Genomic DNA, 22,149 nt, shown 5'->3' on the forward strand with positions numbered 1-22,149 from the left:
TTTTGATCTCTTTTTCATGTTTGAGTCTTTCCTCAAATATCTGTTAATCTTTGACTATCTGATGATACTTCCAAGAGGCTCTATAAAGCGGATTGAAAGTTCTGAATGCTTGGGTGGAGCGTGAAGACAGGTGGGGCTTTTTACATTAGAAATTGCCAAATGCCAGTATTTAGAGATTTTTTCTCTGGGGTAGTTCAGCTACTCAAGAGGAGAATCCTCTAATCTCTTGCTTGGGGGCAGGATGCCTGTAGCAGGACCAGAAAATGGGACTCAGAAACCCACTGTGCAGTTTTTAGAATGCAGTCCTGAGCCTTACCCCTCACTTTGCCTGGTATCCCCAAATTTGGAGCTTTCTCTCTGCTTCACCAGAGAACAAGCCTTGGGCATCTTGCCCAGGTGGGGTGGAGGAAGCATGTGAGCTGCCCAGTTGTGCAGGGCAAAGGGGGGAATCTGGGGGGGGGGGTCTCACTCAGTGTAGACGCCCACACAAACCTCCTTTTCCCAGCCCCACTCCTGCCCACAACTTTCTGTACCTGTTGCTTCCATGTCCTGAGCATCCCAGGTTTTCTGCCGGGCAAATGGGTTTGCTTCTCATCTGGAACCTCCTTTGCAGGCATTTCAGCTTATATCTGCCTCTGCTAATTTTCCTCCTCCATCTGCTTTTCATCTTCTAAACTTTGTCAAAATCTCTTATCTATAATTGTCTCCTCTCCTAGAGCAGAAATTCTCCTAGTCTTTGGGCTTATACTTTCAAAAATGCCTTTGTTTTCATTTCAGTGGGGTTTTGGAGGAAGACGGGATAAAAACCTGTAGTAATGTTTGGGAGGGGAAGCGCGTTTCTTGTTCTTCAGCCTGGGTACCAGGGTTTCTTCCCCATCTCCTGATGGTTCTGAGCAGTGGCCGAGCCCTTGGGGGTTAGGAGAGCTGCTAGCTCAGGACCAGAGCCTCCCTTGTGCTCTGGACAGCGTCCTGCCTTTGGAGTCTCATGCAGGAAAGTTAGAACCTGTAAGAAATAAAATGCCACCTCTGCTCCCACCTTGGGGACACTGTGACATTGGTTAGCAGAAGCCAGAGCCTTTCCCTGTCAGAGCCACTTCTAGGCAGCCTTTGTCCCACAGCAATGACGAGTTGCTCGGGAGTGTCCCAGCCTGGGCTTAGGCCGGCCAGGTGCAGCCAGACAGCAGAAGCTGGCCCTGGAGCAGGTGATGTGAGGGATCGTGGCAGCAGGTGGTAGCGAGGGAGGCATGGAGCTGGTGGCCCTCAAACGCCCAGCTGTCACAGGGAGGCGGAGGTCCCAGATAGCAGGCATTTGGCACTCAGAGTCAGGCACGTATGGTGGCCGGCAGAGCCAGTAGTCTGGGCTGACAGCCAGTTGCCCCCGGGGAGGTCCAGCCTCTGGGAACTGGGTTTAGCTGGAGTACTGAGGTTAGATTTGGGGGAAGGTGGGTTGCCTGCTCCCAGGGGATGGCTCAAGGCATGGATATTGAGGCAGATAGTGGTAATACAGGGGACAGTTCTGGAGGCTGAAGTATAGGAAGGGGAGGGACAAGGGGACAAGGCAAGTGTCCTGGAATCTGAGCCGAAATAACGGCAAGTAAGTCAGGCCTCCCGTGACAGCCTTGGGACAGATCATTCCCAAGCACGGGTCAGCCATGACCCGGGGCGGGGGTGGGGTGGGGGGATGACATCAGGTGGGTACAAGGCCGTGGAAGCCGGTAATTACAAAGGAGTCTTATACACCAGCAGGACCTGGGCGCAAGCGAATTTGCTCCTTGCAGAGGACATTTCCCCAGGTGGGATCTGACTTTGACCTCTCGCTAGCTCCGCAGCAGAGTGAACAGGAGGGAGACGCACCGTCCTCTGCTGGGATCTGATATATTTGCTGGCAACTCTCCCAGTCTTTGTTGTTGTTGTTGTTGTTATTTCTGAGATACACATTTTAAAGTAATAACTAGGATTATGACTTATAACATTATACCAGAACATATAAGATTTTTAGAAATTTCATGTAACGTCTGAAACATTTATATCAACATATTTCCATACAAATAACCCAATGAAAGTTTAGTATTAGTTGTTTTGTTTGTTTTTTTTTTATACTGCAGGTTCTTATCAGTCATCAATTTTATACACATCAGTGTATACATGTCAATCCCAATCGCCCAATTCAGCACACCACCATCCCCACCCCACCGCAGTTTTCCCCCCTTCATGTCCATATGTCTGTTCTCTACATCTGTGTCTCAACTTCTGCCCTGCAAACCGGCTCATCTGTACCATTTTTCTAGGTTCCACATACATGCGTTAATATACGATATTTGTTTTTCTCTTTCTGACTTACTTCACTCTGTATGACAGTCTCTAGATCCACCAACGTCTCAACAAATGACTCAATTTCATTCCTTTTTATGGCTGAGTAATATTCCATTGTATATATGTACCACAACTTCTTTATCCATTTGTCTGTTGATGGGCATTTAGGTTGCTTCCATGACCTGGCTATTGTAAATAGTGCTGCATCTCCCAGTCTTGATCTGGAATAAGGGGAGAGAATGAGCTTCTGTTGAATAGGCACTTTACAGGCCTATTTAAACTTCTTATCAGCCCTTGGACATAGTCTGGTCACCCCATTATGCAGCCGGGGAACCAAGGGCCAGAGAGGTTGAGCTCATTGACTAGGATCACACAGCTAGTAAGCGGCAGACCCAGGATTCAACTGGGGTCTGCATGAAGCCAAACACAACCTCCCCCGACTCCCTTCGCTGCCTCCAGAGAGGTGATTCCTATTCCTTCAAGGCATGTGTGGAGTCGCAAGCTTTGATTTTAGAACATCCTGTGGAAAGCCCCAAAGCTGCTGCTGAAATTGATCGAGGCCTGGAATCAGCTGATGGGGTTACTTCTCTGGTAATGCAGCAACCCTGAAAGCCTGGTGTGCCCGGGCAGCTAAGCAGAAGCCCCGAGTCTGCCCCTCCCCAGCACACAGAGGGGTGTGTATGTGAAGGGAGCAGCACCCTTTGAAGCCAATCACAGGATTTAATTTGCAAACCTGTTCTGATCTCTCCTGAGTCTGCCAAGTTAATTAGGTCGGGGGCATCTGTGGGCTGTGAAGAAGCATCTGTGTAATCTAGGAAGGGCTGGTCCTGCCAGTCTCGTTAGTATTTGTCCAAATATTAACAAACCCAACCTCCTCCAGCTGCTGCTGGAGTGTCAGAGCTCAGAGCTCAGGCTCTGAGGGAGATTTAGAGAGAGGGAAACAATATGGAGGTAGAGACAGTGGGATCTAGAAGTAGAAATAGAAATGGGTGTAGTTATATAGTTGTAGATAAGATAGATGGATGGATACATATAGATACATAGATATCACCAAAGACAGTCCAGGCAAAGGCACACATTTGGAAGAAAAAAGCTACCACTTCCTGAGTTCATTTAATCCTCATAGCAACCTGTGAGGCAGGAATTTTTATCCCCATTTTACGAATGAGAAACAAGGGCTCCCGGAGGTTGAGTGACTGCCTGGGTCTCAGTGATGGAGAACCGGACCACGTCTTGTTCCTGGGAGCTGAGTCCCATCACGGTGAGGGGCCCAGGCTGGGGGTCCCTGGATTTGGTCCTTCCTTGCTCCTGGCAGATTCCACACCCCTGGGACTGGAGTCCTGCTGGCCCCTGGAAGCCCTCCCTGCCCTGGCCTCCATCCCCTTACCTGCTCTGCCTTGTCTTGGAACCTTCCTAACACCTACAGGTAAGGTCTGACTCAAGTCCTTTATTTTTTAATGTTGTTGAGCCATTTCTACAGGCCAGACACTTCAGCGGGCACTGGGGAGAGAGTGGAGAATAAAACCAGATTGCCGAGGCCCGGGGAGAGCTCATAGGCGGCAAGGCAGAAAGATACTGAACATAACATGGTAATGGTGGTCAGCGCCGTGGAGACCCTAAGGGCTGTGGAGTGTTTCATAGGGGAGGCTGAGCAGGCCTGAGGGCGTCAGGAAGGGCTTCCCTGAGGAAGTGACGTGTGAAGGTTCTGAGGCAGGAAGACGCCTGGGGGAACCTCTGAGTGTGGAGCACAGTGGATGAGAGGGAGGAGGGGCACAGAGAGGCTGGCAATGCGGGTAGGGGCTTTCTAAACCGGCGGCTGCCTGTCAGCGCCCTGAGCAGGCTCGATCAGGCCTCCCCTGGGGTGGGCCTGAGCCCTGCCCCTTCCCGCTGCACCTTCCAGGGAGGTCCCATCCAGGTCCTGCCACCCGCCAGCTGCCCCAGTTACAGGGCCACGCCCAGCTGGGTTCCAAGATCTCACACTTTGTCTCCCCCCTCCTCATATAACCTTTCCTGTTGCCACATGAGTCCTGGCAACAGCCAAGACTACAGGACCCCAAGCCAGAATTTATAATCCCTTTCAGCAGGGTCTGCTGCCCGTAGAACCTCAGAGCAAGAGAAAAGTAAAAGGATAATCCCCTTCAGCAATACTTTGATGATGTGATGGAGGCCCTGGGTTTGATCTTTCCTGAGCTTGTGGTGGCCCTGAGAGCCTGGCCCTGGTCCAGTCCACTGCGTCTCCTACCTGTAGGGGGTGAGTCACCTCTGAAGCCCCCTCATGGGCACAAGCTGGGGGAGGAAGCCTCAAAGGGAAAGTCTGAGAGAGGGACATCGTCACCAGGCCCTGCTGGGCGCTTCAGTACATCCTGCAATTCTAGAATCAGGCCGACTCTGTTATTTCCTTTGATTAAACTTCTGTTTTCCCTCAGCCCACTGGATCCATCTTTCAGTTATTTAATTCCAGCTGTAATAAAAAAAATCTATTGAACTGCACACAAACGCAATATGAGGCTGTGAAGCAAACAGCAGGCCTGGGAGGGTGGAATTGAGCAGAGAGGAATCCACAGGGCTTTGTTGTTTTTCTGTGCTCTGGTACATAAAGTCTGATCACATTTTGACTCAGAACGTGGGGATGGGAGACGCACTAAGTACAAGCTGGGGGCTTGGGGTGGGGGCAGGAGGAGGGACCTGTGCTGTCCTTGCTGATAGCAAAATGTTGTCCTTTTCCTCAGTCACAGCTGCCCTTCTTACAGCTTTTCATGCGTTCAGGTCCTGGGCCTCCACCCAGCCAGTCTTAGAGACTGCAGGCCACGTACCAGCACCACGTGAAACAGGCCTCAAGCCGCCTTATAGTATTCACATCTTTAGGCTGAAATCACATGCTCTGACCCACCTCCAAAGCCTCTAACCAAATTGTCCTTGCTCTTCCGGCTTCTGTCTTTGAGGCTCGTTTCTTTTCTCTGGCTTTGCCCCACCCCACAGATCCACACTCACAGTTGATTATCCAGCTTTGACTTCCTGAGCATATAGTCCCTTCTGGGCCATCGCGGACCCCCTCCCTGGACCATTCTTCCAGCCCTCCTGGCTCACCAGGGTCCCGCAATTGGTTCAGGCGTGCTTGGGTGTTGCCCATTCTGGTTATGGGGGGCTCTGAAGGAGAGATGGCTGCCCTGGCCAATTCCCTGCCTTGGGGACCACCCCTCTGTGCTGGCGGAGCCTGACCCCCCAGATGCAGCTTCCCTAGGGGGTCGGGTAAGGAGGACTATTTCATCCCTGGGACTCAGGAGCTGCTGGAGATGTCCTTTCAGACCAGCAGTTCCCATGAGAGGGTGGGACCGGAAGGAGAATTTCAAAATTATGAAAAAGTGGTCTGCACAGGAATGGACCCAGCGTTGACTAAGCCCCAGCCCTCCCCTGGAGCAGGGGCCTGGAGGTTCCATGCAGGGCCAGGCATTAACCCTTGAGGTGTGGGATCAGGGGAAGCTCCAGAGTTCCTATGGGGGCTCCTGAGCCATCAGGGTGATGGGGTCCAGGAGGAAGACATTAGGACAGCAGCTATTTGTCAATGTGCATGAATGTATTTCAAAGTTTTACCAACAGGTACAACTGTGCCGGTGCACACCAACTGGTTAGCAGTCCTGGTGGCTCTGCCGAATGACAGTCGGGTAGAAAAACAAGCCTCAATTATAGGGCTCCTTTGTGGAGGCAGCTGCTTTGTCTGAAGGCTCCATTGGAGCCACATTCCCTCAAGGTTTCCCCAGGGGGTGGTCAGGTTACTGACCTCAGATTCCTGGTCCTGCCCTCATTTGCTTTTTCTGAGAGGAGGGGAGGGGAGGGAAGGGGAGAAGTACATCGTTGTCAAAAACAGAGGCTCTGGGGTCAGACCATCCCGGGTTTGACAGCTATGTCATAAGCTGTGTGACCCTGGGAAAGTTGCTTAACCCCTCTGAGCCTCAGTTTTCTCATCTGAAACATGAGGCTCATAACACCTTTCTCCCTGGGAGGCCGTAAATGTTCATTATGTTAAAAGTCAGTAAAGTACCTGGCATAGACTAAGCTTTATAAATGGTAACTAATATTGTTGTAATTGATTTGACTCTGATGGGTCAAGCTGACCATCTTCCCCTTGCCAACCTGACTATGCCTATATTCGGCCCCAGCAACTCCTGGGAGCTTGCCACATGCCACACACTCTGCTAGACCCTGGGCTTCAGAGAAGAACACCATAAACTACATACTAAATGCTACGTAGAGCTCAAATAAATGAACAAGGTACTGGCCATTCACCACCTCCCTCCCCTTACACCGACCCCTCCGCTATCTTGCGTGGAGACACCCCTACCTATAATGGTCTATGGTCCTGAGTTCCCACAGAGAGGCCAAGACGGAGGAGGATCAGCGTCACACAGGGCCAGTGCCTACACAAAGGCAAGGGGCTGCTGACACAGAGGGGCCTTTGACCCTCCTTGAAAGTGATCAGTCCTCGGGGAAGAGAGCTCTTCCTGGCTGATGCAGGGGGTGGTACAGCAGGGTCCTGAGCACAGGCCAAGGACAGGCCTCTAGTGTTCAGGGCAGGGTGGGGACCAGCCTGGGGAGGGGGGCGGGACAGGTTCTCTCCACCCTGAGGACAAGATGCTTGTGGTTCTTTCCGGGGGAGAGCCAGACATTCACTGCCTGGAACGGGGTCTGTTTCAAATGGGTACGTAACATTAGAGTTGATGTGTTTCTTTTAAGAGTTTTTCAAATGTGTGTACTTAAATAGACCATCTAATCTGTCTTCTCATCTACCTACCTATCTAGGGTTCAATTAGGGATCACGACTCAGATCTGGTCTCCCTGCTAAAACTGACAGGGTAAAATCTGCCATGCCTGGAAGAATAGAAACCATATTCCTGGCAGCACTGCACTTATAAACTCGATGCTGCTGGTAATAATAGCTATGAGAAGAGTTCTCATACCTTTGAAATGGAGATAATTGCTTGATTTTCTAATATTGATAATTTGTAAAACAATAGTTGTACCCATTGCCTGAGGCAGATGCCACCAGTCGACCGCATCCTTTTAGAGATGCCCTCATCATGGCCTGCACATCCACCTGTGTCCTTGGCGTGACGTTACCTACAGGAAGGCAAGCAAGATGGCTCAGATGTACACAGAGCCCATGTGCTTCTCACATGAGGAACGTAAAGAGGTGAGGCTGCACTTCCTACTTGTCAAGCACTAAAGCTTAATTGGGCCAGAAATACTCCCTGGTTCCTGCTTCTGGAAGACAGATCTCAGCTGTCACTAAGCATCTGTGGTACCCAGCAGGGACTAGTGGAGTTCTGTGGGCTGGAGGCTTTGAGAAGATTTTTTTCCCTCTGTGCCAATTACGTGCGTGGTATTTGGTTTTCTTTGTCTAAACCATCACGTTGGAACCTCTGGCCCTGGGGCTGACATTCTGAGCACGGCTTAGTCCCCAGCACTGCTTACTGCCGTGACCCTCAGGGAAGCCTGGTCCTGTAGGCATTAGAGTGAAGGGGGCCTCAGAGCTGGAGAGGCTTCCAGAGGCAGGTGAGGGGAGACATGAGGTGGTGACGATCTTGGATCTTGGAAGGAGGTGGCGGGGAACAGCGGAGCTGTGGGCACAAAGGCACGGAGTTATTTGCTGAGGACTCACCGTGTGTTGCAGCAATCAGGGCGGACCCTGTTCCTGCCGTCGAGGAGGGGAGAAAGGCGACGAGTAAACTCATAGATTTGATGGTATCTGGTGGTGAAGTGGGCTTTGAAGAAAAACGAAACAAGGTAAAGGGACAGAGAGGGAGTAGGGGGCTGATTGGGAGGGGGCAGAAAGAGCCGCAGGCATGAAGGGCGCTGCCAGACCAGCAAGGACTTCGGAGGACTGGGGAGGGGCGTGGCTAGGGTGGGTGGCGCAGCGCTGGGGATGTGATGTCGGCTGGAGAGTTTTGATGGGCCTGACGGGCAGTGTGGGGTCCTTAGTGACGTTACCCACAGTGCCAGGGAGGGGGACTGCCAGGTGTTTGGGCTGAGCCCTCTACTCCGTGAAGGAAGTGTCACCTTATTCCACCCGAGCCCTCCAAGCCAGCCCAGAGGCGTCCGTACGTGAGAGCATCCAATGAGCCCACCACCATTAATGGACGAGGGAACTGAGCCCAGAGAAGGGAAGTGACTCACCCAAGGCCACTGGCCCACAGAGCTGCCTCGGAAAGGCTGCGTTGGCCCGGCTCATCTTCTGAGGAAGGTGGGGAGTGAGGGGAGCAGCTGTACCGGGGCCGCGGGGCAGTTCTGGGGAAGTATGGCTGGGCGCTGCTGCGGTGAGCTTCCCCCGTCGGACCAGAGGACCTTTCCTGGTTCCCTACCCCCTGCCCTTTGCCTTCCTCAATTCTTGCCCTTTCCTCTTCTCTCTAAAGCTCCTTCCTGCATTTCCCACCCAGGGGCTGTGGTGTGGTGTGTCCAAGACCCGACTGGATTCCCTTAGCACCTCTGCGCGGAAACTCCCAGATGCTGTGACTTCCCTGAGGGAGAATCTGCCAGCAAACGCCAGCCCCAGCCTGGGCCAAGTAGGAGCCTGTGCCTGGCCAGTCTGCAGACCCTGTGCGCGTGGTGCAGAGTTCCAGGGCTGTGTATACCCCAGGCGGCTGCAGGCCTGTGCGCGTGGTGCAGAGTTCCAGGGCTGTGTATGTTCCAGGCGGCTGCGGGATCTGACCTTTTCTGTTTATTAACTCCCATGGGGGCCACTGAGCAAAGGACCGGCTCTGGTAGAAATTGCCCCTGTCTTGAAGGGCCTATCGATGCTGTCACGGGCCAAAGGCAGGCCGTCACTGGCATTTTAGCTGCCACTGGAGTGATCCTTCAATCCGCATGAAAGTCTCAAAGCCTCTCCTTCGAGACATTCATTAGCCCCCAGTTAATGTAAGACAGAAGCTCACCCTGGAGAGAGAGCAGGATTCACTTCAGCTCCGGAGTCTGTCCCTCATTTGTCCGCAAATGGCCCAGCAAATCATGATGAGGCTTTAGTCCTTTCCTATCAAAACAGCAAAACAGCTAAGTGAGAAAATTAAAGGGCCTTTGGAGGTTCATTTATTTCTTGGGCCTGTCATTGAAGAGTCCCCCAGTGCGGGCCCAGCCGTGCCTCCAGCTTTATCTCCCGCTTCTCACTGTGGCCTCAGCCCAGCGCACAGAGAACCCTCGTATGCAGCAGCTTGGGCCTTTAATTAGCAGCTCTGGAACTAATTAGTGTCTCCATGGAATGGAGATGCCAGGGTTTCTCTAAGAATTATCCTTAGCGAGTTGCATAGGGGTTTCTGAGGCGAGTGGTGCTGTCACGGTGACCCCTCTGTCCCCAAGAAGAGGACTTTGCTGGCCAGTGCAGGCAGCTGGGGTGTGAGTGGGGGGGGAGAAACCAGGATGTGGTTCCTAAGTGGGCTTTTGTTCACACTCCAGGCAGCTCTCGGGCACCCACACTACTGCCTGAGCGCTTAGGGGAAAAAGCAATGAATACAGTCGCAGCTGAGGAGGGCAGTCAGCCCTGCTCACAAAAAAATGACATAAGGGAAGGCGGAGCCCGATGACAGAGCCTCAGGCCACATCTGCTCTGGGAGGACAGTTTGAAGTCGGCCAGCTCACTTGGTCCTTCTTCATCTCCCAGGACTGTGCTCTCAGGACACCAGTCTCCCAGAGCGCAGGGAAGAGGGAGCGGGACCCTGAGAGGCCATCTTCATCGTGGGCAGAGGTGCAACTGACATTCTCTTTCCCACCCACTCCTGCCCAAGCAACCCAGACCGGGAAGAGGCTTTGGGGCGGGGACAGGGGCAGGGCCTCTTAATATATTGAAAGGCATGGAAGTGGGGATGGGAAAAAAGAAAAGGTCAGGACGTTGAAAAGACAGGGTGTGCGTGAGACCAACATCCTTCCTCCCCCGACTCTAACCAGCATTCCACCACGTGCACGCACACACCTGTGCATACACACGTGTGCACACACGCACATACTCAGATGCAGAGAGGGGGAAGGGAGGAGTGTGAAAAAAGAGAGAGACAGGAGGAGAATGGAAGGTTATATGATGCAATAAACGCTCATTCCTTAACCATCACTCAGGCTCTAATAACAAAGCGAATTGTGGCCCCTTTATCAGTGCTTTTGAAATATGACTGTAGTTAGCAAACATCAGGGTCTTCTAGGCTGGCCGTTCTGCTAAGTGCTGGGCAAGAGAGAGCTGCCCTGAGGCTATTTGCAGTCTCTTTGGGGGAGAACTCTCGATGGAGAATATATACAAGCCAGCCCATGGTGAATGCTGAACAAGTGAGGAGTTATCCAACTAAGAACATGACTTTTGCATTGGGAAATAGCTTGTCTATTTGTATTTTAATATTTTTGCATTTAGTTTTGAAATAGAAGTTTATTTTCCAACTGAATTCTGAAGAAAGTTTTAGGTTTAGGTAGTTTTCTTGGGCTGGGAGGGCCTGGGTCATTTCCCTCATTATCATGACACTACAGGTGCCCCAAGGCAAGGACCTGAGGGGGCTGGGCTGGGCATTCCCTGTCACCACCTTTAGGGTTCAGATCATTGGCGGCCTCGGGATTTGAACAGGGAAGGGGAGCTACCTCATTTAAAATTACCTACACTTGCAGCCAGGCGATCTAATTCCCCCAATTATTTGATCTCTCAGAATATTGTCAGCATGGGAGACAAGTCCAAAATAGCTTCTCAACTTACAGATCCAGGTCCCCCAACACTTAGGCGGCGAGCCTTATTGCTCAGATGAGGGGTGCTGAGCCTCTTTTCCTGGCTGGCTGGAGGGCATTTCTACTGTTAAAAAATCTGACAGTATATAGTGATGCTACATGTGCGAGAAGCTATGCAAACAAATCGTAAGAGACAGCAGAGTACAAATGTAATAAAAACTGTGGGATTAATTAAAGAAATCTCAGCTAAAACTAGAGTCGAGACAGGCCTGTAGGGGAGGCTCTCACGCCCCACCATGCATCCTCAGTTACTCTAAACAGGAAGAGGTGTACACTTACATCTCAGACAGGAAGGTGTTGCCTACTTTACTTTGTAGCAGAAAGAAGAAAACTTCTCTTCACTGGAGGACAGCCCAGCCAATCAAAGACTGTAGCAGCCCAACCAATGAGAAGCCTCTATACTTTGGACTCCTGGCTCTTCCAATGGACTCTATGGTTATTACAAGCTCTTCTAACCCCTCCCCACCCCCACTTTCCCTAAAAAAGCAAGTTCCCCTTCCTTGTTCTCTGGATTCGTCTATGGTTTGCCCTAGGTTGTGTATTCGAGTTGTGGTTCCTCTGGCTATTCCTGAATAAACTCAGTTTTCCTGGTAAAATAACTGGCTATTGCATTATGAAAGGGGACAAAAGCAATACAACAAAATTATTCTAATACGTATTCAATCATATAAGCAATGTGTGTGTGTGTGTGTATGTGTGTATAATAGAAAACCTCACGTGACTAGTTCAGTACTTGAACCCTCACCCTAAGGGTCAGTTAGTCTCCTTCACAGGCTCCTGCCATGCCCTGTCCTCTGGGGTTGGTCCATCTTGCCCTGGGTTGGGAGATATCCAGAGCTTAGCCCACGCGCCACAACTACTGAAGCTTGTGCACCTAGAGCCCGTGCTCTGCAACAAGAGAAGCCACCGCAAGGAGAAGCCCGTGCGCCGCAATGAAGAGTAGCCCCTGCTCGCCACAACTAGAGAAAGCCCGTGTGCAGCATTGAAGGCTCAACGCAGCCAAAAATAAATAAATAAATAAATAAATAATTTTTTAAAGAAGAAGTTGATTATTAGCATCTGGAAGGCCGCTTTATGGCCTCTCCCAGGCACTACCACTTCACAAAGAAAACCACTCTCCTGATTTCTAACATCCTAAGTTTTGCTTGGTTTTGAAATTTGCATAATTGTGCTGTTTGTACTCTCATATTTTTTAAAGAGGAAACAATCATGAGCTCATACTAATATTTCCAATTCAAATGTAAGATTACAGAGTTTTCACTTAACTTGGTTGAATTTACACTTTCACTTTCTCTTTGCTGAAAAACTTGGTTTTTAATGACTTTAACACAATTGCTTGTTTGCCTGTTCCACAATACAAGTATAATAATTTCAAAATAGCTATATGCATATCGCTGCTGGCAGTAAGATGACTTAATGCAGTATAAGATAGCTTTGGTTTTGTCCTTAGAATATTTCCCACTAGGACTGTATAATCAATTCTATATTTTAAAATTATTCGAAGCAATTATTTTGTGTGTGTGTTGTTATGCCACCATCTTGATATGCAGTTAGGTGCATTTCTTTCCGTTTGTTTTCAATTTTTAAGACTTGCTTTTTTGATTTTTTTTTTAAATATGGATTCAAAGTCAAAACTATATAACAAAATATATTCAGAGAAATCTAGCTTTCACCCTTATCTCCTCCATCTTGTTCTCTCTCTGCATGGGTAACTTTTATTAACATAAGTAATATTTATTAGCATTTGGTTTATCCACTCATCAATTTTAAAAAATATAAGCAAATACATATGTATTCACATTATCCCCTCCCATTTTGTGGTGGATTAGTGAGGTAACAAATTCTTTGTTGTCATCTCCCCCCGAGGGATGAAGCTTCTTCCCCCTTCCCTTGAACTTGGGTTGGTCCTGGGACTGCCTTAACCAATAGAATGCAGAGGAAGTGACCCTCTGCTAATTCTAGGCCTATGAGGACGGGCAGCTTTCATTTCCTCCTTGGTACATTCACCCTTGGGATTTAGGATTCAGCTGCCAAATATAAAAGCCCAAGCTAGCCATGGGGAGATAGAGGCGTCCTAGCCTCTCATCCATCCCGCCAACACACCAGACATGTGAGTGAGACATCCTGGACCATTCAGCCCAGTAGCCATCTGACTGCAGCAGCATGAGAACCACTCCCCAAAAAAACCTACAGGAGAATTGCTCAGTGAACTTACAGATTCATGAGAGATAAGTTAATGTTTGTTGATGTGTTAAGCCATTAAGTTTTGGGATGGTTTTTTATGCAGTGGTAGATAACCAAAACATAGATATATATTTTTTCTATACAGAAGGAAGCATTCTAGCTATGCCACTCTGCACCTTGATTTAGCCACTTAATGAATGTTGGAGAGCACTATGCATCACATACGTTGATTCTTACCTTTGTGATGACCCAGGTTATATATGGAGATCTGAGGTTCAGAAAGGTTGAGTGACTTGCCCAAGGCTGCACAGCTATTCTATTTGTTTGCTAGGCCTGCCATAACAAAATACCACAGACTGGGTAAGCTAAACAACAGCAATTTATTTTCTTACAGTTCCAGAGGCTGGAAGTGCAAGGCCGAGGTGTCAGCAAATTTGTTTTCTCCTGAGGACTCTCCCCTTGCCTTGCAGATGGCCACTTTCACCCATGGTCTTTCCTCTGTTTGGGGACATCCCTGGTGTCTCTGTGTGTGTCCAAATTTCCTCTCCTTATAAGGACACCAGTCATATTGGATTAGGGCTCACCCTAATGACCTCATTTTACCTTAATCACCTCTTTAAAGCTCTGTCTCCAAAACAGTTACTTTCTAGGGAACTGGGGGTTAGGACTTCAACATGTGAATCTGGGGCGGTGGGGGGGGGGATACAAAAATTTGTCCAAGAATTTGTGACCATTTTCAATCTGCCACATTGGGTTTAGACTTGTACATATGCATAAGATCTTCTCTTTCTGAGGCTATTGGAGATATTGGAGAATAAATTTGTAATCTCTCAAAGTAACATGAATGTGATGGATAAGAATTCAAATAATAAATAAAGAACTGATTTGGAAAGCATGAGAAGAGAGAGTAAGAGACTCTCCCCACCACCACATTAGAATAGTTCAGGAGAATGATTTTTAGGGAAAACTTAGCTAGGAGGTTAAGGAGGACAGTTCTTTTACTAAGAATATCTCTTGTGATAATTGTCATTTTGTTTAATACCTATTTACTTCTATCTTCTTAAATTGGAAAAAATTAAAAGGTGTTAAGTGGGGCATAAGTGTTCCCCAAAATATTAATGTCAGTTGTCTCTGAGCAGTGGAACTATGGGTAAATTCTTTCTTTTTAAAACTTTCCTGTACTTTTCCATACTTCCTCTGGCTACTTCTTTTATAATGGAAAAAATAAACATCACAGAAGTGTTTTGAGACAGACAGGGCCATTCTCTTTCTCATTCTTTTGTCCTGATGAAGTCTGGTTAGAGACAAACAAACAGCACCTGGAAAGAAACAGAGGCCCGCAGGGTATCATAAAACTGGTGAGGGTAAGAGGTGGCTGGGGTGATGGGGAAAGTATCAGTCAGGGGCTGGGCAGGAAACCAGGGCCATGACAGATACTTCCATGGAGGGAGCTAGTCCAGCTCATCAAGCACAGAGCAGCCTCGGGGCTGCAGGTTTGGCCATCCCAGAGAGGGTGTACAGGGCTCATCGCTTCGCGGCAGCTCCGTGCAGCCCCCGGCCAGGGCATGGCGTGTCCACTGAGCTGCCAAAGGTTACTGGCATCAACCCTCACAGCCAGCTTGTCCTCCCACCCTCAGAGCTGCCTTGGTTACCTCCCGCTACCCTGACTAATGAATCCACTTCCTGTGTTCACAGAAATTCAAGATGTGTGGTTTTATTTGCCTGAAGTTTTCTCCCTCTTTCCCTCCCTTTCCTCCTTCTTTCCTTCCTCTCTTCCTTCCTTCCTCCCTCCCTCCCTCGCTCCTCCCTTCCTTCCTTCCTCCCTGTTCCTACTTTCCTTTCTCCCTTTCTTCTTTCCTTCTAGAGGGGAAGGAGGGAAAGGGGAAAAGAGAATGGGCAAGGGGACAAAGCACAGACCCTTTCCCTGTAGGGACTGGCCACCTTATCCTATGATCGCAGTGCTCAGAAACCCCTTAGGTCTTGTGGAGAGCGATTCCTTGTCTTTAATCCAGAGCAGAGCCTGGCTGGGCCTGTCCAGCAGAAGGGGCCTCCGTGACTTTCCACGCAGGAGCCAGGAGGGGCCCCATGTGGTGATGACGTGGCCTGTCTGCAGCCAGAACATGGAAGGAGCGAAGGCAGGGATGCTGTGCTGGGAGACGCCAGGTGCAGGTGTTTCCTTGCTTTGGAACTTCACAGCTGGACCTCGCTCCTCCCTGAGGGGTTCCTGGAGCCCAGCTGCTCGCCCGGGAGAGGATGAGCAGAGCATATGCTGATGCAGGCGAAGCCCTGCCGGAGCCGAAAGCTGGTCCCGAGATGCTCCTGCCGGCGACGACAGTGATGCCTTGCTCCTGGGTGGCACTGCCTGGCCACAGAGTGCTCTCACGTTGGGCTGCCTGCCAAGAAGCAGATCTAGAAAGTTCTGTTTGAAGGATAACATTAGTGTACTTGCCAAGAGTCCACAACCTAATGATGTCTTTGATGTAAAGTTACTTGTTTTCTAAGAAACTTGGGGAGCCTCCCGCGCTGTGCCCAAAGCACACGTCGCATACCAGCTGGCTCTTGGGTTTCTCGGGAGCCACGTCCAGGTTGTGAAGCGCTCTCGGGGTCGCCCAGGTGTGCGGGAGGCACAGTGGTCGGTCGACTCCGAGGAATGACAGCAAGGGGGAGGGGTGCTGGGCAGTGGAGCCGGGAAAACCCATCCAGATCTTTTTAGAGGGAACAAGACAGATTTTAACATCTATGCGTTGGTGAATATGACGTCAATCCACAAGAAAATGCTACAGAAAATTGTTAAGTTCGTTGATTTTTTGAGTACTTAGGGGAAAAAACTAGTCCTCACTAGGTGCCATTGATTGCTGTTTTTTTTTTTTAATAAATTTTTTAAAAAAATTTATTTTTGGCCGCTTTGGGTCTTCGTTGCTGCACGAGGGTTTTCTCTAGTTGCGGCGAGCAGGGGCCACTCTTCTCTGCGGTGCGTGGGCCTCTCATTGCGGTGGCTTCTCTTGTTGTGGAGCACGGGCTCTAGGCGCGCAGGCTTCAGTAGTTGTGGCTCGCGGGCTCTAGAGCGCAGGCTCAGCAGATACGGCGCACGGGCTTAGTTGCTCCACAGCATGTGGGATCTTCCTGGACCAAGGATCAAACCCGTGTCCCCTGCATTGGTAGGCGGACTCTAAATCACTGTGCCACCAGGGAAATCCCTGATTGTTTATTAAAAATGAGCTTTCAAAGATTTCTGTGTAAAGATACTAAAGCCGGATTACAGCATCTTCCTTTCCCTGTACTGACAGCAAAACCACAGATTTTATCAGAAAGGAAAATCATGCGCCCGTTCCACTCATGAATATAGATGCAAAAACACTAAACAAAATATTGGCAAAGAAAATACCAACATGGCATTAAAAAGTAATACACCACATTTAATTGGGTATATAGCCCAGCTGTCTGGGATGCCCTAGTAATAGAAAACTGCTAATATTAACACCATATTAACAGATTGAAAGAGAAAAGCCATCTAACCATTTCAGGAGGGGCAGTAGATTTAGCTTTGATAAATTTGAACACTTTCATGCTAAAAACTGTTTCTAAATTAAAGATTTTTTTTGAAAACAAGTATCCATAAAAAACCAAACAAATAAAATCCTAATAGGGGAAATATAAGAAGCATTTCCTTTAAAATCAAGGATGAGACAAGGATCCCTGCTACCATAAGTTCTATTGTATTGGAAGACCTGGGCAGTTCAGTAAGACAAGAAAAAGAGATTAGAGACGTGAAACTAGAAAGGGGGTAATAAAACTCAGTATTTGCTGGTGACATGATTGCTACATAGGAAAGCCAAAAGAATTCATACGCTATTATTGACATGCATCATACCAGAGTTTAGCAAAATTGCTGGATATAAGATTCCAGTACATTTTTGTATACCAGCAGCAAATGATTAGGAACGTAATTACTACTGAAGACAGTAGAGAATATCAAGTGTCTAATAAAAGCATCAGAGAATATCAAGAATCTACCAAAATATGTGCGGGACCTCTATGGAGAATATTATAAAATTTTGTTAATGATGTTAATGACCCAAATAAGTGGATACACCAAACTTCTGGACAGGAAGTTTTAAGATCATGAAGATGCCAATTCTGCCCAATTTGATCTATAGATTCAATGCAACTTCTATCAAAATCTGAACAATGTTTTTCACAGAACTTGATAAAATCATTTAAAAATTCATATGGAAGAAGTAAAAGGCTAAGAATAGCAGAGTACTTCTGAAGAGGAATAGCAGGAAGGTGGGGAATGCCCCCCACACATCAGGACTTATGAACCTACAATAATTAAGGCAATGGGGGATTAGTGTAGGGACAGCAAATTGACCAATGGAGCAGAGCAGAGAGCCTCCTAAAAGACCTTACACATATGATGTAGTCAGCTCAGGCTGCCAACAAAATACCATTGGTTGCGTGGCTTAAACAACATTTATTTCTCACAATCCTGAAGTCTGGGAGGTCCTAGGTCAAGGTGCAGAGTCAGTTCCTGACATGAAGACAGCTGCCTTCTTGCTGTGTCCTCACACAGCAGAGAGCGAGTGAGCTCTGGTCTCCCTGGCTGGCTGAGCTCGAGTTCTCTTCATTACACCATGCTGCCTTCTGCAATCATCTGTCATGTTCTGCTGAGTCCAATTTCTATATATATATATAATATATATATTTTATTGAAATATAGTTGATTTACAGTGTTGTGTTAATTTCTGCTGTTCAGCAAAGCCACTGAGTCTACTTCTTTTTTTTTTTTTTTAAAGACAGTTTATTCATTCTTTTTTTTTTTTTTAATGTGGACCATTTTAAAGTCTTTATTGAATTTGTTACAACATTGCTTCTGTTTTATGTTTTGGTTTTTTGGCTGCGAGGCATGTGACATCTTAGCTCCCCGACCAGGGGTTGAACCCGCACCCCCTGCATCAGAAGGCGAAGTCTTAACCACTGGACTGCCAGGGAAGTCCCGAGTCTACTTCTTAAATATCTCTCAGGGCTGTCCTCCCCAGCTTCTCCTCACTGCCGCCTCCTTCTCAGGGCCTTATCATCTTTTACCTGGATTGTTGCATGATCCCTTACCAGGCTTCCTGGTCTCTAGTTTTTACCTATACAATCTATTCCCTGCATTGCCGCCTGAACTTTTTTTTTTTAACATTTATTTATTTATATGGCTGCGCCGGGTCTTAGTTGAGGCATGCGGGACCTTTAGTTGCGGCATGCCGGATCTAGTTCCCTGACCAGGGATCGAACCCAGGTCCCTTGTGTTGGGAGTGCGGAGTCTTAACTGCTGGACCACCAGGGAAGTCCCGCCATCTGAACTTTTTAAAAACTTGTGTCCGGTTAAGGACCAGCTGCATCTACAGAGTGAGGGTGCATTGTCCTCAAAGGGGACAGGAAAACATGCTGGGAGAACACTTCAGTTCACAGCAGAAGGAAAGAGTCCTAAGTGTATGGGAGAGGCCCCATACACATAAGTGTATAATACATATGACTGTAATATATAGAAGTATATTCAGGTAGCTGTTACTAGGATCACAGGTTAAGCGGTGCATACATTAATTTTTTAAAAACCTACCATTTATTGATCACGTACTTTGTACCTGGTGTTTCGCCTATACTATTTTATTGCATTCTCCCAATAATTCTTTGAGGCAGGCAATTCTGGTTCCATTTTACAGATGAGCACACCAAGGCTCAAAGAGGTTAGGGAGGTGCCTGAAGTCGCACAGCTAGTGAACAGTGGAGCTAGGATTCCCTACTCCCACCCCACCATTGATCCAAAGCCTCCTACTCACAAATAAGTGTATCCAGAAGAACATGTTCATGGCACATAAGGACACATCGGAGGAAATGGGTCTTCTGGACCTGGAAAAGAAAGACATGCCACTATAGAGAACAGTATGGAGGTTCTTTAAAAAAATGAAAATCGAGTTACCATATGATTATGCAATCCCACTCCTGGGCACATATCCGGAGAAAACTCTAATTTGAAAAGATACATGCACCTCAATGTTCATAGAAGCATTATTTACAATAGCCAAGACGTGGAAACAACCCAAGTGCCCATCAACAGACGATTGGCTTAAGGAGATACACACACACACACACACACACTCACACAATGGAATATTACTCATCCGTAAAAAAGAATGAAATAATACTATTTGCAGCAACATGGATGGACCTAGAGATTATCATATTAAGTGAAGTCAGACAGAGAAAGACAAATGTCATATGATATCACTTATATGTGGAATCTAAAAAAATGATACAAATGAACTTATTTACAAAACAGAAATAGACTCACAGACATAGAAAACAAATTCATGGTAACCAAAGGGGAAAGGTAGGGGGGAGGGATAAATTGGGGATTTGGGGTTAGCAGACATACACTGTTATATATATAAAGCAGATAAACAACAAGGACCTACTGTATAGCACATGGAACTACACTCAATATCTTGTAATAACCTATAATAAAAAAAAAAGACAGAGACCGTCAGTTGTGAGCTCCTGGACACTGGGAGACCCATGTGGAGGTGGGAAAGCCAAGGAGAAGCCTCCTGCCTTGCATGAGAAGTTTGGAGAATGACTTCTGATTTCATAGCCCTTTCTTTTCCACCTCCCTCTTTGCTGTTTATTTCTGAGCCAGTCCAATCTAGTTAGCCTTTCTGTTGAGCAGAGGGAGGGTAAGAAAAGGGTGGAAGAAAAAAATAAACTTAATTAAGACCAGGTAACCAGGATAGCTGTCATTAGAGGGACAGAGCTGCTGAAGTGGCCGTTGCTGGGCGAGGAGAGCTGGAGGGTTCCTGCTCTGCGGGGACTCTGTGGTCTTAAGAGGGTGCTCATCACCCCCATGTCACCTGTGGGACGTGGGGTCCAGGTCACATACTCGGCACTCCCCTGCAGCGTCAGTGAGTCTGTGAGAAATACGCATAAGGACGTTCCTACGAGAATGTTCTTATAGGAAATGAACATTCTTCTCCTATAAGAATGTTTTCGAAGCTCTATTTTCAAAAGCAAAGCATTTGGAAAAAAAAGTTTGACTCATATGTTTTAGTAAAAATATTATAAAATGCCTGGGGCTGGTACTAGGATCAGCGAGTGACTGCAGTTGCACATAGGGATCTTTTGGGGGTGATGAAAATGTTCTAAAATTCAACTGTGGTGCTGGTTGCACAACTGTAAATTCACACAAAACCACTGAATACTATGTAAATGATACTTCAATAAAGCAGTTAAAAATGATCACTGAATTCTGGAAAAATCGACACCAAATAACCCCGGTTGCCTTACAGATAGGTCACTCTGTGGCAGGCAGGGGGAGCAGGCTGTGCCCAGGTATTTGACAGAGCCAGTAAGTTATCCCGGGGAGGAAAGGCGCATGAATACAAATTGTTCTGGCACATGAAAGCACGTGGTTAAATGGTACCAAAGAGGCAAAAAACAGAATCAGGAGGAGGGCCTTTAGGAGGTTTTGATGAGATCCAAGCCAGATGAGAATCCCAGGCAGACTCTGTGAAGGGCAGAAGAAGGAAGACAGTGCAGGCCACACACAGTGCAGGCCACGGAGAATCAGGAAAGGCAGGACTGGGGGACACGTGTGGGTAACATAGTCCCTCTTCCTAGGCCCCTAGGGACCCAGCTGGACCAGACAGGCCCAGAGTGGCCATGGGAGGGTCACACAGTCATTTGGCTGTGCAGAGTGCCAGCAAGGCTGGGCTTCAAAACTGGGGAGGATGAGGTCACCAGCTAGTAAATGGCAAAACCAGGATTTGGATTCTAGAAGTATGACTCTGACCCTTGGCCCTCAACGACAACCCCACGTTCTTTGTCTTACTAGACAGGAAACCAAAGGTCAGAGAGGCTGATTGAGCTACCCAAGGTCACACAGCAGAAAGTGGTAGGGCTGGGATTCAAACGAAGGTCTTCTGGTGCCGAGGCTGAGGCTGAGGCTGATCCCACTAGTCTCACCTTTCCAGTGCAAAGGAGGGCATGAGGACTCAGCTAGTCCTGCTTTTTTCCTTGTAGGACTCTGGCTGCCAGAAGGGGGTCGTGGCACTGAGGGGGGCGGCTTCTTCCAGCTGCAGTCAGGGGGCTGGGGAGGGGATGAGTAAACTCTTATCAACCTGGCTCTCTATAAAGAGGAGCCTTGAATCTCCTTTAAACACTCCTTTTGGGGTGCTTGTTATTCACCCCAGCAGGAAATGGCTTGACAGATGCCTGCTCAGCATGTGAAAAGGCTGCCAGCCCCCCATGACCAAGGAGAGAGCGCCAGGCTATTTTAACCTGGGAAAAGCCTTCAACTTACCTCCTTCAGGCTGTCCTTTTCTCTCTTATTTGCTTGAAGAATTCTCATTCCTTTATTTAATGTGATAACATGCATCGGATACAGTCTAGAACCAATGTTCAGTCGTGGCTCAATGTCCATACTGAGCCCGGAGCTGGCGAGGGTTCCGAGCCAGGTGTACCCGTGTCGCACACAGAGCTCTGGTCTCCCAAGTGATCTGGGGAAGTAAACGGGGCAGTGTGGGAAGAAGGAAGGGCACACTACGTGCCCAGCCTTGGACGCCCCAACAGGGATCCAGAGAGCAGTGTTATCACCCCTGCTTCACGTGAGGGAACCGGGGCAGAGAGAGGGATCCAGTTCCCTGAGCGGCTGGGCTGCGGCGTCCACCTTCTCCATCCCACTCCTGCCAGCATCCCTTCCATCCCAGGAGACGGCAGTGTCTGTGGACACAGCCTGTCCTACAGCAGGATGGAATGCCCGTACCTCTGCAACTCCCGTGGCTCTTCTCCGCTCCTGGGTGCCATCCACTGGCAGGGCCCACCCTGGACCTTGCCTTTATGCCCACAGCTGCTCCTCTGCCTAAATCTTTA

This window comes from Balaenoptera acutorostrata, chromosome 1 (genome assembly GCF_949987535.1).
Source record: "Balaenoptera acutorostrata chromosome 1, mBalAcu1.1, whole genome shotgun sequence".
Classification (NCBI taxonomy): Eukaryota; Metazoa; Chordata; class Mammalia; order Artiodactyla; family Balaenopteridae; genus Balaenoptera; species Balaenoptera acutorostrata.